Here is a 16255-nt window from a genome sequence, read left to right on the forward strand (position 1 = left end):
GTGTCTGTGAATATGTGTCTGTGTGTTTGTGCCTCTGTACACCTGTGTCTGGCAGGGGCCAGGGTCACCGAGGGGACAAAAGGCAGGTAAATACATCCTAAGCCTAGCAAAGGTATTTCTGAAACAATATAGCCATTCAAGATTGAGACTTTAATCCACAATCTTCTATTAGGAATCAACCCAACTGGTGTCTGGACTTACTGAGGCTCAGGTTCTTTAGTTGAGCTTTTCATTCTGGAGGCTGCTGGATTATAGTTCTTGCTTCTTCTGTCTGCCTTCTGGTGGATGAGAATAAAAGGTTTGTGCAAGCTTCCTGATGGGAGGGACTGCATGTGGGGAAAATTGGATCTTGCTCTGGTGGGCAGGACAGTAAAACTTTAATCCAATTGTCTGCTGGTGGGTGGGGCTGTACTCCCTCCTTGTTAGTTGTTTGGCCTCAGGTGACCCAGGCTATATGGGAGGGTTAATGGCGACCTCTAAGTGGACTTACTCCAACATGCGCCTCCAAGGACTGCTGCTGCCTGTGTCCCTGCTCCTGAGGCAGGCCACTGCCAACCTACGCCTCCAACATTCACAGGTAGATCTGGCCCAGTGCTCTGTGGGGTCACTGCTCCTTTCCCCTGGGTTCTGGTGCACACAAGGTTTTGTTTGTGGTCTCCAAGAGTGGAGTCTCTGTTTCCCCCAGTACTGGGGAAGTCCTGTAATCAAATCCCACTGCTGCTGCTGCTAAGTCACTTCAGTCGTGTCCGACTCTGTGTGACCCCATAGACAGCAGCCCACCAGACACTCCCGTCCCTGGCATTCTCCAGGCAAGAACACTGGAGTGGGTTTCCATTTCCTTCTCCAATGCATGAAAGTGAAAAGTGAAAGTGAAGTCGCTCAGCCATATCTGATTCCTAGACCCCAGGGACTGCAGCCCACCAGGCTCCTCTGTCGATGGGATTTTCCAGGCAAGAATACCGGAGTGGGGTGCCATTGCCTTCTCCACAAATCCCACTGGCCTTCAAATTCAGATCACTGGGGATTCCCAGTCCCTTTGCCAGATCCCCAGGCTGGGAAGCCTGATGTAGGTCCAAGAACCTTCACAACAGTAGAAAAACTTCTTTGGTATTATGGTTCTCCAGATTGTGGATCACCAACCCAGCAGGTATGAGATTTGATTTTATTGTGATTGCCCCCCTCCTATCGCTCCTTGGGGCTTCTTCTTTGTCCTTGCATTGGGGTATCATTTTTTGGTGGGTTCCAGTGGCCTCCTGACGATGGATGTTCAATAGCTAGTTATAATTTCAGTGTTCTCACGGGTGAAGATAAGCGCATATCCTTCTACTCTGCCATCTTGAACCTGTCTTTCAGTTCTTAGTCAGCTTCTCTACATGAGGAATAAGGAGATTGCTAAGGATGCCTTTGCATGTTGGTCCTATTTCCCCATGGGATGGTGGGAAGAGTGCTTTGCTCTGTTTTTCAAGCTGTCTTAGTCAGTTTTGGCTTCTATAACAAAAACACTGTAGACTGGGTAACTTAAACAGCAGAGATTTATTTCTCACAGTTCCGGAGGCTGGAAAGTCCAAAATCAAGGTGCTGGGCAATTCAATGTCTGGCGAGAGCTCTCCTGCTAGTTATATGGTAGATGAAGAGAGAGAAACTGAACTTATTTGTGTCTCTTCTTATTCAGGCACTGATTCCATCATGAGGACCAACCTTCATGACCTAACTACTTCCCAGGGTCACACATCTTAAGCCATCATATTAAGGATTAGGGCTTCAACATAATAAATTTGTGGGGGACCTAGTGCATAGCATACACCAAGTAAAGGGCTTTAAAAGAACCACTTATAGAGACTGGGGTGTCTTGCATGAAGATTATGACATCTCACCACCACTACACTCTCCCCACCATCCCCATCCCCAGACAGCTGATGCCAACTAAGTTGGAGCAACTCCAGGCCTCACAGTGGCATTGGTCCTGAGTGGAGTTTCCAAAAATGAACTAGAGTTTCCTGGATTTGTGGGGAGGTGAACTCATGTAACTCAGATTGGGACTTGAACCCAAATGGCCAGGACTTGAATCTGGCCAAAACCCAGAGTGTTCCACTTGAGATCACACACCTTGTCTCAGGAATTAATGAAGCTCAGGTTCTTAATCTTTCATTGCAGAAAGCATTCAGTGAGAGACAAAATGATAGGTAAGAAGTGGATTTATTTAGAGAGAAACACACATCACAGACAGTGTATGGGCCATCTCAGAAGATGAGAGTGGCCTCAGAATATGGTGTGGTTAGCTTTTATGAGTTGGGTAATCTCATAGGCTAATGACTGGGAGAACTGTTCCAACTACTGTGGGCAAGGGGCAGAAATTTCCAGGAACTGACTTGACTCCATGTCAAGCACTTTTATCACGTATATAACAGCATCTAAAGGACCACTTACGTTATTAGTTCCAAGAAAATGTCTCTAAACAATGCTTCCCTGGTGGCTCAGATGGTAAAGAATCTGCCTGCAATGGGGGAGACCTTGGTTCAATCCCTGGGTCAGGAAGATCCCCTGGAGAAGGAAATGGCAACCTACTCCAGTATTCTCACCTGGAGAATCCCACGGACAGAGAAGCCTGGCAGGCTATACAGTCCATGGGGTCGTGAAGAGTTCATCCCAACTGAGAGTAACATACATACAAAATACTATTGAGTTTGTTCTCATTTGAGGTACAAAAGGGCTTTTTTCCTATATACATAAACTAGAAAATAACATTAAGAAATAAAAATATTGCTGTAAATTTTAAGTTAACAAAGGCAAGAACATATTCCTAAGATTTCACTGTTCAACATACTATGTATGCTATTGAAATTTATAATAAAATGTAATCTAAAGCTTAAAAAATGAAAATAAGGTAGAACGACTAAAATAAGTTAGAAAAACAAGACTGGAAGGTGACTGTGGCTCAGATCATGAACTCATTATTGCAAAATTCAGACTTAAATTGAAGAAAGTAGGAATAACCACTAGGCCATTCAGGTATGACCTAAATCAAATCCCTTAAAATTATACAGTAGAAGTGACAACTAGATTCAAGGGATTAGGTCTGATAGACAGAGTGCCTGAAGAACTATGGACAGAGGTTCATGACATTTGTACAGGAGGCAGTGATCAAGACCCAAGAAAAAGAAATGCAAAAAGGCAAAATGGTTTTCTGAGAAGGCCTTACAAATCACTGAGAAAAGAAGAGAAGCAAAAGGCAAAGGAGAAAAGGAAAGATATATGCATCAGAATGCAGATTTCCAAAGACTAGAAAGGAGAGATAAGAAAGCCTTCCTCAATGATCAATGCAAAAAAATAGAGGAAAACAATAGAATGGAAAAGACTAGGGATCTCGTCAAGAAGATTAGAGATACCAAGGGAACATTTCATGCAAAGAGGAGCACAATAAAGAACAGAAATGGTGTGGACCTAACAGAAGCAGAAGATATTAAGAAGAGGTGGCAAGAATAAACAGAAGAACTATACAAAAAAAGATACTCATGACCCAGATAACCACAATGGTGTGATCACTCACCTGCAGCCAGACAACCTGGAATGTGAAGTCAAGTGGGCCTTAGGAAGCATCACTATGAACAGAGCTACTGGAGGTGATGGAATTCCAGTTGAACTATTTCAAATCCTGAAAGATGATGCTGTGAAAGCACTGCACTCAATATGCCAACAAATTTGGAAAACTCAGCAGTGGCCACAGGGCTGGAAAAGGTCAGTTTTTGTTCCAGAAAGAAAGGCAATGCCAAAGAATGTTCAAATGATTGAATTGCACTCATCTCACACCCTAGCAAAGTAACGCTTAAAATTCTCCAAGCCAGGCTTCAACAGTATGTGAACCATGGACTTCCAGATGTCCAAGCTGGATTTAGAAAAGGCAGAGGAACAAGAGATCAAATTGCCAACATCTGTTGGATCATAGAAAAAGCAAGAGAATTGGCAGAATGCAAACAACTAAAGAACCTCTTGACGAAAGTGAAAAAGTTAGCTTAAAACTCAGCATTCAGAAAAATAAGATCATGGCATTCGGTCCCATCACTTTATGGCAAATAGATGGGGAAACAATGGAAACAGTGAGAGAAGTTATTTTCTTGGGCTCCAAAATCACTGCAGATGGTGACTGCAGCCATGAAATTAAAAGACGCTTGCTCCTTGGAAGAAAAGCTACGACCAACCTAGACAGCATATTAAAAAGCTGAGACATTACTTTGCCAACAAAGGTCTGTCTACTCAAAGCTATGGTTTTTCTAGTAGTCATGTATAGATGTGAGAGCTGGACTATAAAGAAAGCTGAGGGCTGAAGAATTGATGCTTTTGAACTGTGGTGTTGGAGAAGACTCTTGAGAGTCCCCTGAACTGCAAGGAGATCCAACCAGTCCATCCTAGGGGAAATCAGTCCTGAATATTCACTGAAAGGATGGATGCTAAAGCTGAAGCTAGTTCCAATAATTTGGCCACCTGATGCAAAGAACTGACTCATTGGAAAAGACCCAGATGCTGGGAAAGATTGAAGGCAGGAGTAGAAGGGGTCGACAGAGGATGAGATGGATGGATGGCATCACCGATTCAATGGACATGAGTTTGAGCAAGCTCCGGGAGTTGATGATGGACAGGGAAGCCTGGTGTGCTGCAGTCCACGGAGTATCAGAGTTGGACATGACTGAGCTACTGAACTGACCATATGATCCAGCAATTCTAATTCTGATCATTAATCTAAAGGAAATAAAATTACCATCTCTAAAAGATAATGCACCCTTTTGTTCATTGCAGCGTTGTTCATAGTAACCATGACATGGAAACAACCTACATACCCATCAATAAATGAATGTAAAGAAGGTGTGATATATATGTATATATAATGGAATATTATTCAGCAATATAAAAAAGAAAGAAATCTGCCAGTTGACACAATATGGATGGACCTTGAGGGTGTTATGTTAAGTGAAATAAGACAGAGAAAAACAAATACTATATGATATTCCTTATATGTGGAATCTTAAACAAACAAACAAAAAAGGACAAACACGAAAAACCTCATAGATACAGAGAACAGATTTGTGGTTACCAAAGGCAGGGAGTGGGAGGTGTAGACAAAATGGGTGAAGGTGGTTAAAAGTTAGACTTTTGGTTTTAAGATACATAAGTCCTAGGGATGTAAGGTGCAGCGTAATGGCTCTGGTGAATTATGCTGTACTGTACATCTGGCTGATACTAAGAGAGTGGATCTTGACGTTCTCATTGTATGAAAAAAAATGTAACTATGTTGCCGGGGACCAGCCCCGGCTGATCCAGGGAATTCGAAGCGGGGACGGCGTCGGCGAAGATCAGGAAACAATTGCTTAATTAAACATTAATTAAGGATATAAAGAGTAATAGAATGAGGATAGCTCAGTAGGAAAAATTCAGTGGAGAAAAGAGGCTGAATAATTCAGCCAGAAGGTAAGAGAAAGAACGACATGGTGAGACCAAGTTTCGGTGAACAAGGCCCGCGCTTTATTTTTCAAAGTAGTTTTTATACCTTAAGTTATGCATAGAGGATAATGGGGGAAGGGGTAGAGTCTTGCAGCAAACCAGGCTTTCTTCCTGCAAACTTATCATATGCAAAAGCTTAGGTGATTTGCATCATCTTCTGGCCCAGAGGCCTGTTAACATTTTAAGACCTTTTCTTCAGAAAACTTATTTTTCTCTAAAGGTGATTGGTCAGGAGCCACCCTCCAAAAGCATTAGATAAAGTTGCATTCCTACAGAGCAAAGGTGTGGTGGGCTATAACAAGAAAAAGAATTAACTCAAGGGTCCCAGGTTACAAACATTAAAGCGACTACTTACACCAACTATATTAATCAATACACTGCCAGGGACACAGCAGGTAAGGGATATGGAAACTTAGCAGCAAACATTGGCTCAACAAGTGAAAATCCCTTCACCAATACAATTTCTAATCAATCTTTTAACTACTCAAAGGAATCTGTGTTTAGACAGTTTAGAACATCTCCTGCCTCTCACAGTTGGGAGGCTCTGAACAATCACATGTGGCCGGAAAAACCTATTCAGGCAGGCTAGAGGATTTCCAAAGGAGTTTGTAGGTTAAACACTGTCACACCCAGGAATTATTAACTGGAGCTGTAAGCTAACTCTTTTTTCAGAGAGGTCATGGGGGACAGCCCCCCGTAAAGTCAGAGGTGTAGGTGAAAGCACAAAGCAGAAAGTAGGCAGACTCTGGTTTTGGGGGTATATGCTCGAGAATTTCCAGGGAGACTCCTGAAGCTCGATCCCGCCTTTGCGTATGCCGAGCCTCCTTCCTCATGACCTTTGTCATGGGCGGAGTTCCTCACGCTGCAGTGATAGAATTCCAGTTGAGCTATTCCAGATCCTGAAAAGTGCTGCACTCAATATGCAATATGCACTCAATATGCAATATGCCGGCTCCCGGCACTATGTGGTGATGGATGCTAAATCAATCTATTGTGGTAATCATTTCATAATACATACATATGTCAAGTCCTTATGCTGTACACCTAAAACAATGTTACATGTCCCTTGTATTTCAATTTCAAGAACTGCATTTTTAAAACATTAAATAGTGTCTTGGTCACATGTGGCTAGTGGCTACTACATTGGACTGTGTAGTTATGGAATATTTTCATCACTTCAGAAAGGTTCAGTAGGACAATGCTATTTTAGAGTTTCAGAGCCAACCATTTTTGACACTGAGAAAACATTCCCGTCTCCTCTGCATGACGAGATTCTTAATATTTTAATCTTCAGTGAATCTGAGCTTTTAAAAAGTATGAAGATACCTGATATCAGAAGCTTGTAAGAACAAAATATTATTTCTCATTTTAGAGGCAGGCCAAGTTCCCCTGATAACTCTATTTTTAAACAGCCTAACTAGGCCAAAAGACAGGCAGAAATCCAAAGTTGCAAAACTTTTTCCTAGAAGCCTGAATGCCTTTCAGATTGCTTACAGACCATAAAAATTCAGCACTGGGAGGTTCAAAATGTTGAGTTAGTGACCTCATGCATTCAACTTTTTCTCAGAAGTTTTCATGGCTTCTTTTCTAAGCATACAATGCACTTCTTTGTATCACATTCTTTTCCCATATTTGTAACTTTCACTTCCCTTTTACATGATACATAATTTAATGTAATGTAATAAGGTTGTATTATTTACTGATGTGGATACATATTTATGCAAATATTAAAGAAGAGAAAACTTTTAGGAACATTTTTGGAATTCCGTCATCTTCAAAGCTGATAAGGGACTTCCCTGATGATACAGTGGTTAAGAATCCACGTGCCATTGCAGGGGACATGGGTTCGATCCCTGGTCCAGGGAGATTTCACTTGCCACGGAGCAGCTAAGCCCAAGCACCACCACTCCTGAAGCTTGTGTGACCCAGAGCCCACATACCACAGCTACTGAGTCCATGTGCTGCAACTCCTGAAGCTCGCGCTCCCCAGCAAGAGAAGTCACTGCAGTGAGAAGCCCGCAGATCACAGCAAAGGGTAGCTCCCACTTACTGCGACTAGAAAAAGCCCACATGAAGCAACTCAGTGCAACCAAAAACAAAACAAATAAATAAATCATATGTTTTTAAAAGCTGATAAAACTAGAGTTTTTTCTTTGCTTGAAACGAGAAAAATTATGAGTTTTTAAAACTTTAGAGTTCATTATACAGCTCTTCTTCTCACACCTAAGAACAAGCTGAAAAATCAGTTTAAATTTTCTCTCAATGCTTCCTCTGAAAGACTTAAGAGAACAGCGTCATCAAAAAACACATTTGCTGTCTATTGAAGACATGTTCAAAACTCAGAAATTTTATCCAATGTTTAGTCAGAATATGTTATCTATATCTGCCTAGAGTGGGAAAATCTGTTTAACCTAGAGAGTCTTATTATGGCTTTTTTTTTATAAAACTGTCAGAGGATTATAGGGAGATTGAGAAGGCATAGCTTCTTTACAAGCAATATGGCCACCAATACAGAGCAACTCCTTATATCCTCTTGGAGCACTGAAGCCCACAGGGAAACAAACTCACTAGAGAATTCTATATATGTGATGTTTATTGCGGCTACCACTGTACGGTTCTGGCACCAAATTCCTGAAAATAAATTATTATGATGAAAATGTTTTTCATATATGCAGAATTTTTTTTTAACTCTTAGGAACCTTTTTTAAATGGAAACTGATCATTCATACACGCCCCCTAACCCTTTCTTACAATTAAAGGAAGACAGAGAGACTGACTTTGGAAAACTAATGGATAATGCTCAACAATTTATGAAAAGTTTATTAACTTTCTAAAGTTTACTGCGGTCCTCTTAGAATTATCCCAGACATAGCATGGGTTTATATAAATTGAACCACCAATGATATTAGAAACCAGAGAAAGGAAAGAGTATCAAAGATTTGGATTGAAATGAACTGTCAAGATTTTGAATTTCCAGGAAGGGCAACATTGCAGTGAATTCTAGATGGAGTCGGCAGGGAGAGAAGGTGACAGAAATGAGCTAACTTCTCTCAGGGTTTTGTAAGAATGCAAAATGCTGTCTTTGGTGCTTTTTAGACTTTAGAGGGCATAAGAATCAAATCTGCCCAGAATGCAGCTTTTAATAGACTAAGTCTAGATTAGAGCCTGAGATTCTCCATTTCTAACAGACTCCCGACAAAGATCCATCTATTCAAAGATATGGTTTTTCCAATAGACATGTACAGATGTGAGACTTGGATCATAAAGAAGGTTGAGCACCGAAGAACTGATGCTTTCCAACTATGGTGCTGGAGAAGACACTTGAGAGTCCCTTGGACAGCAAGGAGATCAAACCACTCAACCCTAAAGGAAATCAACCCTAAATATTCATTGGAAAGACTGGTGTTGAAGTGGAAGCTCCAATACTTTGGCCACCTGATGCAAAGAGCCAACTCATTGGAAAAGACCCTGATGCTGAGAAAGATTGAAGGCATGAGGAGAAGGGGGTGACAGAGGAGAAGATGATTGGATGGCATCACAGACTCAATGGACATGAGTTTCAGCAAACTCCAGGAGATGGTGAAGGACAAGAAAGCCTGGCGTGCTGCAGTCCACAGAGTCTCAAAAAGAGTCCAACATGACAGAGCGACAGAACAACAGACTCCCAGATAATCCAATGCCTCGTTTCCATGAACATCATTTTGAGTAACAAAGAAAGTTGTGATAAATTCAGCTATCACAATCAACAAAGAACTCATGTTTATATTGATGCTTTGTTGTCTAAGCCCAGTCCTCATATATTTTATGTCATTTGATTTTAAACACATAAAACAGGATTCTGTATCTGCTCTTATATATCACCTCGTGTATTCTATATTGCCTTTTCCAAATTGAATCCAATTAGATATGCCAGCAATAAAAGTTTGCCACACTCAAAGAGGTTTAGAAAATGTTGAGTTAAGCAGTTAGATAAGCTCCTTAACTACTACAGGACTTTCAGAACCTTTAACCCAAATGTACATTATGCATCTTCAAGAAAGAATTGATCACACATAATGCTTTCTTAGTAAACTTATTCGTACTTACTGGAGTACCTTCCAAATGCTGTGAATAGTGAGGTTTTGAATACAAGTTCTGAGGTTGCCTTGGTTCTTACTTTTATAGATACTACTTTGCTCAGCCCAAGAGATGACCTACACTTAACTGAAAGTTGCTGATAAGAGAGTTTTCAAAGATGACTAAGGTATCAGGTTAAAAATAATGATTATCTTTGGACCAATCAGGGCAATCTTTGCAGTCAATCAGATGAGGTTCTGCAAGGAGTGACTTTTGTATTAAACACCAGAAGACATGTTATAGAATTAGGACATTCCCATTTCATGCATTACAACAGAGCTCCTATAACCTGTTAAGAAATGATAGAAAAACAGGACAGACCAGTCTTCTGTGTACCGCACGGAAATGGAACAACATGAAAACTACAGCGAGAAAGTGCTCAATTCAGGGGTATGGTTTACTCAGAAAGTTTTCCAATCGTGCTGCATAGCACCTTGTAATCACTGCCTTTGCAAGTGAAGAGTAAAAGCAAATATTCTCCAGCACAAAATCTGGGAAGTCTGATCTCACTCCTGCTCACTATGATGACTGGGTAAGAAGCTTCTAGCTATATAAAGCATGTGAAATTCAAAGCTTCAAGAAATACTTCGACCTTTCCTTGGACTGGTCATGCTGAAATAAATGGTAGACTGAGAGTTTGCCTACAACAAATGGACCCAGGGAGCTGACGGGTTCCTCCCTTCTGTGAATTCTGAGTGTATAATGAACTTCCTTTTAACATAAAAAATGAAAAGAGCTTTAACCAAAATTGGCTTTATATTTTATACATATGTAGAATTTCATGCCTTCAAACTTTAGGAGGAAGTAGCAAATACACTTTCATGGCAGCTAGTGAGGCTCCTTGATAACAAAGTTTCATCTCATAGGGAACTAGAGTGTGATGATTCTCAACATTTGACTGCATTAGAATCACCCAGAAAGCTTGTCAAAACACAGATTACTGCAACTCATCCTGGACTTTCTGATTCAGCAGGACTGGGATAGTGCCTGAGGATTTACATTTATCACAAGATCTCAGATGATGCTGCTGCTTTGAAGAGGGCTACAGGAAAGGAAAAAGCCTTACTGATCAGCTGAAGCATCCCCTTTTCCTTACAGATGTAAAGTCTGAGGCACACATAAGAAGTCAACACCCAAGCTGGGGTCAACAACAGTCCCTTCGACTAGCAGTCACGTGGGCATCCTTGAAGTACACACCCAGATCGCCACCACTGCTTCAGTCTTGTGCAGTTTCTTAGAATGTCACACACCTCCTCCCTACACACTCCTCCTCTCCATTCCTGAATCAGAAAAAATTGTGACAGACTTTGATGTGGGCAAAAAAATAATCACTGGGTGTCCTGTCTCTCTACCCTTCTGGTCTATCTTTTCTTTTTAATGTCTTGCAGCTATTTTATGACTCTAAAAGTTGTGGGAAACTATAACAATGCAAATGATTCTTGTCTGTAGAAATGCACGTGAACTGGGACTTTTGAAATAAAACTGAGCATCGGGTTACAGGTATCAACCAGGCATGTATCTATTTGTAAAACTATTTCAGCATTCTCAATTGCCTGTGTGTATATGTATGTGTTTCTTTTAATTCTCTCTTGAATCTGTAACATCTTACTGAGTCCCACATTAAGTAATGAGTTAAATAAAATCCTTGGCATTGGTTCATTTACTATTTTGTATAATTTGTCTATCACAACTTTACATTTTTTAAAATTATCTTTTAACATCCTAAAAAAGAGTGCTTCTTGAATGACAGATTAAGGGTTTTCAAAAATCTGCTCCTTCATAAAAATCAATAAAAGAAGTGGCAAAAATTGTCCAGATTAACTTTTTCTTGGAGTTTGGAAATTAACTAAAGGATTGCAAAATTTCAAGGAGTGTTTATCAAGAAAAATTGCTGAATTTTGGTAAGAGAAGCTAGCTGCTTTGTGGCATTTTTAACTTGACCTAATCCCATCTTCCTCTTCACGTCTCCATGGTAGCTTTGAAAACAAAAGACCTTACAATTATGGTAGTTGTGCAAACGAGCAGTCTAACAACCACTGAAGGGGACAGAATGAATTTGGAACTTCCCCAAAGCCCCATAACTGCTCAGCTTTGACCACCGTGGAGGCTCATTGAAAATCCCCATTCTCAGGGTTTATCCTTATTTAACCTGACTCAGAACCTGCTCTGTGCCAACAGCCCCATCTCTAGGTAATTTGCTAGAAAAGAAAAATCAGTGAGAATATTTCAACTACCTAAGATGATGTTTGGAGAAGGCAATGGCACCCCACTCCAGTACTCTTGCCTGGAAAATCCCATGGATGGAGGAGCCTGGTGGGCTGCAGTCCATGGGGTCGCTGAGGGTCAGACACGACTGAGCTTTCACTTTTCACTTTCATGCGTTGGAGAAGGAAATGGCAACCCACTCTAGTGTTTTTGCCTGGAGAATCCCAGGGACGGGGGAGCCTGGTGGGCTGCCGTCTATGGGGTTGCACAGAGTCAGACACGACTGAAGTGACTTAGCTTAGCTAAGATGATGTTACTAGGTTGGGCTAACCAAAACACTTAAAAAGAACAACTGGGAAATGAGAGCTTCATAAAGGACCTTGAAAAACTCACACCTATTCTTTAGAATCTGTAAGACCGTGAATAGGGCTGTATGTTTGCACAGGAAAAACCTGATAAGGTTTTAACGTCTCATCACCAGATTGCCTTGACACTCTACACAAACAGAAAGTAAAGGCTAAGGCAAAGTTTTAAACTGCCTGCAAGATTGTAAAAGATAACCCCCAGCACACACACACAGGCAATCAGCAAAGGCTGAGAGAGTTATTGGTTCAAAGCATTTATGGAAATCTCTCTACTCATTCGCTGACATTAAGCTAACCAGGCAGACTTCAAAGGCCACACGTGACAAAGAATATACTTTATAAAATTGGTCCAGAAAAGTCACCAATGAATAAAAAAACAGCAACAATAATAACAAAAACAGCACAAAAACAAATCCTGGAGAGAAGAGAGTGATTTTCAGAGTCACCACAATATGTTATTTTAAACGTCTAGTTGTCAGCAACAGCAAAAAAAATTAAAAATAAGGGACTTCCCTGGTGGTCCATTGGCTAAGACTGCACTCCCAATGCAGGGTACCTGGGTTTGATCCTTGGTTGGGGAACTAGACCCTACAGGCTGCAACTAAGAATTCCCATGTTCCTGAATGCCCTAAGACTTGGTACAGCCAAATAAATAAAATTAATTAATTAATTCAAAAAGCAGCGTGTACTTAAAAAAAAATGAAGCACATAAAGATATGTGAATGTATAGCTCATGGAAAAGAAAGTATCCCATCAATTCTCCCTGACGAACTCCAGATTTGGACTTACTAACCAAAGACTTTAAGAAGAACTTTTTAGTTTTTCTAATGAACTAAAGGAAACTGTGTCCAAACAATCAAAAGTATAATAATTCAAAAATGAACTCAAAAAAACAATCCCTTCAAAAGAGTATAAAGATGCAAAATATTTAGAAATAAGTCTTTTTAACCAGAAGACTTGTACTGAAACTCTGTAAAGCATTACTGAAAGAAATTAATAAATAAATAAATGCAAAGGTAGCCCACATGCAAGGATCAGAAGACACTATCAATAGGATGGCAACATTCCACAAACTGATCTATAGACTCCACTTAATTTCTATCAAAACCACATCTGACCTATTTTTGCAGAAATTGACAAATTGATTACAAATTTACATGGAAATTCATGGAAACCAAAGCAATCTTGAAAAAGATAAAGTTGTAAGATTTAGAATTCCCAGTTTCAAAGCTTATTATGAAGTTATGGTAATTTAGACAATGTGGTACTGGCATCGGATAGACATATAGATCAATGGAGCAAAACTGAGTCCAGAAATACTCACATTGATGGTCAATTGATTTTCAGCAAAACAATTCATTGGATAAACAACAATGCTTTCAACAAATGATGCTGAAACAACTGGGTATAAAATAATAAAACCTAACTCCTACCTAACACCATACATAAAAATTAACTTAAAAATGACATTGGGCTCAGCAATGGTTTTTTAGATGACTTTAAAAGCACAAGCAACAAAAGTAAAAACAGATTAATTCAATTTCATAGAAAGTAAAAATGTTTTGTGATTCAAAACAATAAAGTAAAAAGATAGTCCATAAAGGGAAAATATATGTAAATGATATATCTGATAAAGGACTTGTACCTAGAATATATTGGAAAAAAAAAAAACTCTACAACTCAACAATAAAAAGAGCTCAAAGAAAAAGGAGGAAAATTTTTCTCCATTAAGTGATACTTATTGTTACTGTTCAGTCATTATGTGATTATGTCATGTCTGACTCTTTGAGACCCCATGGACTGCAGCATACCAGGCTTCCCAGTGCTTCACCATCTCCCGGAGTTTGCTCAGATTTATGTCCATTGAGTTGGTGATGCTATCTAACCATCTCATCCTCCGCTGCCCACTTTCTTGCCTTCAATCTTTCCCAGCATCAGGGTCTTTTCCAATGAGTAGGCTCTTCGCATCAGGTGGCTAAGTATTGGAGCTTCAGCTTCAGCATTAGTCCTTCCAATGAATATTCAGGGTTGATTTCCTTTAGGATTGACTGGTTTGATCTCCTTGCAGGCCAAGGGACTCTCAAGAGTCTTCTTCAGTCACAGTTTGAAAGCATCAATTCTTCAGTGCTCAGCCTTCTTTATGGTCCAACTCTCTCATCCACACATGACTACTGGAAAAGCCATAGCTTTCTCTATACAGACCTTTGTCAGCAAAGTGATGTCTATACTTTTTAATACACTGTCTAGGTTTGTCACATCTTTTCTTCCAAGGAGCCAGTGTCTTTTAATTTCATGACTGCAGTCACTATGCGCAGTAATTTGCGAGCACAAGAAAATAAAATCTGTCACTGCTTCTAATATTTCCCCTCCTATTTGCCATGAAGTGATGAGCCCAGATGCCATGATCGTAGTTTTTTTAATGTTAAGTTTCAAGCCAGCTATTTCACTCTCCTCTTTCACCTTCATCAAGAGGCTCTTTAGTTCCTCTTTACTTTTGCCATTAGAGTGGTATCATCTGCATATCTGAGGTTGTTAATATTTCTTCCAGTAGTCTTGTTTCCAGCTATGATTCGTTCAGCCTGGCATTTTGCATGATGTACTCTGCACAGAGTAGGGAGTAGGAAGTCAAGAAACACCTGGAGTAACAGGCAAATTTGGCCTTGGAATACGGAATGAAGCAGGGCAAAGACTAATAGAGTTTTGCCAAAAAAATGCACTGGTCATAGCAAACACCCTCTTCCAACAACACAAGAGAAGACTCTACACATGGACATCACCAGATGGTCAACACCAAAATCAGATTGATTATATTCTTTGCAGCCAAAGATGGAGAAGCTCTATACAGTCAACAAAAACAAGACCAAGAGCTGACTGTGGCTCAGATCATGAACTCCTTATTGCCAAATTCAGACTTAAATTGGAGAAAGGAGGGAAAACCACTAGACCATTCAGGTATGACCTAAATCAAATCCCTTATGATTATACAGTGGAAGTGAGAAATAGATTTAAGGAACTAGATCTGATAGATAGAGTGCCTGATGAACTGTAGACAGAGGTTCGTAACATTGTACAGGAGACAGGGATCAAGACCATCCCCATGGAAAAGAAATCCAAAAAAAGCAAAATGGCTGCCTGGGGAGGCCTTACAAATAGCTGTGAAAAGAAGAGAAGCGAAAAGCAAAGGAGAAAAGGAAAGATAGAAGCATCTGAATGCAGAGTTCCAAAGAAGAGCAAGAAGAGATAAGAAAGCCTTCCTCAGTGATCAATGCAAAGAAATAGACAAAAACAACAGAATGGGAAAGACTAGAGATCTCTTCAAGAAAATTAGAGATACCAAAGGAACATTTCATGCAAAGATGGGCTCGATAAAGGACAGAAATGGTATGGACCTAACAGAAGCAGAAGATATTAAGAAGAGGTGGCAAGAATACACAGAAGAACTGTATAGAAAAGATCTTTACGACCCAGATAATCACGATGGTGTGATCACTGACCTAGAGCCAGACATCCTGGAATGTGAAGTCAAGTGGGCCTTAGAAAGCATCACTACGAACAAAGCTAGTGGAGGTGATGGAATTCCAGTTGAGCTATTTCAAATCCTGAAAGATGATGCTGTGAAAGTGTTGCACTCAATATGCCAGCAAATTCGGAAAACTCAGCAGTGGCCACAGGACTGGAAAAGTCAGTTTTCATTCCAATCCCAAAGAAAGGCAATGCCAAAGAATGCTCAAACTACCGCACAATTGCACTCATCTCACACACTAGTAAAGTAATGCTCAAAATTCTCCAAGCCAGGCTTCAGCAGTACATGAGCCATGAACTTCCAGATGTTCAAGCTGGTTTTAGAAAAGGCAGAGGATCAAATTGCCAACATCCGCTGGATTATCGAAAAAGCAAGAGAGCTCCAGAACAACATTTATTTCTGCTTTATTGACTATGCCAAAGCCTTTGACTGTGTGGATCACAATAAACTGTGGAAAATTCTGAAAGAGATGGGAATACCAGACCACCTGACCGGCCTCTTGAGAAACCTATATGCAGGTCAGGAAGCAACAGTTAGAACTGGACATGGACTG

The sequence above is a fragment of the Bison bison genome, unplaced genomic scaffold (genome assembly GCF_000754665.1).
Source record: "Bison bison bison isolate TAMUID 2011002044 unplaced genomic scaffold, Bison_UMD1.0 scf7180017864204, whole genome shotgun sequence".
In the NCBI taxonomy this organism is placed as follows: domain Eukaryota; kingdom Metazoa; phylum Chordata; class Mammalia; order Artiodactyla; family Bovidae; genus Bison; species Bison bison.